General features: G+C 37.8%; 1 pseudogene; it reads right to left on the reverse strand.

Annotated features, from left to right (window-relative positions):
• Positions 1-1485: 1485 nt before the first annotated feature.
• LOC109674651 (zinc finger CCHC domain-containing protein 8 pseudogene) lies at positions 1486-2064 on the reverse strand (annotated as a pseudogene).
• Positions 2065-2285: the final 221 nt, after the last annotated feature.

Here is a 2285-nt window from a genome sequence, read left to right on the forward strand (position 1 = left end):
GGTTGTCAAAGTTAAAGTATGAATTTAAAATGGTTTGAATATCTTCTTTTTAAAAGTGATATGTTAATTAGCAAAATGTAGAAATGGGAAACAATGTACAAAAGACATATTTCAAAGCCATAGTTCTTTTTTAAAATATATTTTTGTAAAACAATGTATTCATTTATGGTTGCAGTAAGACTAAAACAAATTTCTCTTAAGAGCATAGGACTAACCTCCATCCAGATTGAGTGATCTGTGACTGTTTCCTCCATGGTTTGCCTCCTCAGACACCACACACACAGGATGACTCTGAGAAGTAGTCAGAATATATAGGCTCAGATCCAAAACCCAGCTTCTTCTCCAACATTGTGGAAAGGGACTGTAAAACTTTTAATCTTATGCTTAAAGTCATAATTCATGATAGTTACTCACAACCCCCAGCAGTGTAAACATTAACAAATGATCTCTAAATCAGCTCATAATTACGCTCTCCCCAGTTTTCAGTGAGAATAAAAGATAGTAAACTAGTGAGCCCAGTTTTTCCATTCTTTAAAATAGGCTTGACTCTCAACCACAGTCAATCCTTGGATAGGTTTTTAAAAATGGAAGTGACAAGTAGAACAAACTTTTACTTGTCTATTTGCTACTATCTTAGAGAACACAGGGTTATAGACAAATAAATAGCTCTAGTTACTATGCCCAAAAATTATTCAGAAGATTTTTTTTCCTGCCAATTTTTGGGCAAGTTCTTAACAAGCTTATTATCCTGAATTACATTCTAGTAGATTCTGCCACATTCTCAAGTTCAAATGGTGTTACTGCAGTTGCAAACTTGCTCATGCCACTAAAATTCTCTGTTGTAGGACTGGTGTTAATATGAACGAACTTCTTGCTGGTTCCATTCCATATGTCACAGTTACAATATTGCCATTATTAAGAAAAGCAATTCAGAGTCTACTTGAGGAGAGTTTTCTTTTTTTGTGTGGTGATATTTCATATGGGTACACAATGTACTTTGATCATATTTACCTTCTGACAAAAGCCTCAGAATCCAGACATGAGGAATATTCAACTTCTGACTTATTTGTTCAAGTGTCTGGTACCTAAGGCCCATCCAGTACCTGTTTTTCAAATGTTTTCCCCCTTTGGAAAAGGAATATCTAGCTGATTTGAATAAGGCAACGTGGCAACAGAATTCCCAGTTAAAGTTGTGTGCATAGGAACATCAGAATGACAGTTTATGTTCTTGGCTTGCTCCAGAGCTGCTCATATCTGCCCCTTCTGTCCATCCAATTCTTCCAGCATCAATGTTTCCTCATCTATAGCTACAGATGCTGTTCTCGTCTGGGAGTCAGTGCTGGGGTGGCCTTGGGGAACATAGGAATGATGATAGGCAGAGAAGTCCCTGGTGGGGGAGGAACAATGCCAGGAGGTGATGGTACTGGGAACTGAAAAGCTTTGCCTTCTGAAAACCATGCAGTACTACCACATTCAAGAGGTTGGCTAGGGAAGCTTCTGGATTGCTTTCCTTCTACTCCTTTGCACTGAGATGAAGACCTCCTGCTGCCAGACTTTACACAATAATGCTTGGAAATTAGAAGAAAGGTAACTGTCAAACACATTCTTTTGCTTACATGCCTGAATTAGTCTAACCAAATATCCTCCATTCATCTGGAATTCCCCTGGAAGTAGATATAGAAAAACCTGGAGAGTCAATGAATTTCCAGAGATCATTTAAGTGACACTTTTATTCTGTTGTACTTCTCCAACTTATTTTCCTATTAGCACTACCTTTTTCATCATAAAGTGCAAGCCCTGAATTTTGCAGCTTCTTTGAGACACCTAGTGCGTATCCAAACTGGTGCATCCAAAAGATAAAAGGTGGAAGACTCTTGTCTATCATATCCAGTACATCTTGAAGGTCCTCACTATTGACTCCTGCCTTGATTCTTCCAAATCTCTCTTCTACTTCTGCATGGTATCGCTGGTGAAAGTTCTGATTGCCTCTCCACAGCCACCCATGTCCTCTTTTCTCTATTCACTTATTTGAGCAGTGTTCTGTGGCACTTGGAAATCTTTCATTTGCTATTATTCAAAACCACAATTAAAACAGTCAGACTTTGGTCTTTTTGTATTTAGTTTTATATCTTGTACTTTTAGAGAAACAATGAGCTGAAGATTTGCTGATACTTGGCTATTTCCCATTCTTCTGTACTCTGTTTTTGTTTGGTAGCACTTGCCCCAATTACCAAGGAAAAAAATTACTAAAATACAGAACACTTCCTACAGTGCTAAAAGTTTCC

The sequence above is a fragment of the Castor canadensis genome, chromosome 5 (assembly GCF_047511655.1).
Source record: "Castor canadensis chromosome 5, mCasCan1.hap1v2, whole genome shotgun sequence".
Classification (NCBI taxonomy): Eukaryota; Metazoa; Chordata; class Mammalia; order Rodentia; family Castoridae; genus Castor; species Castor canadensis.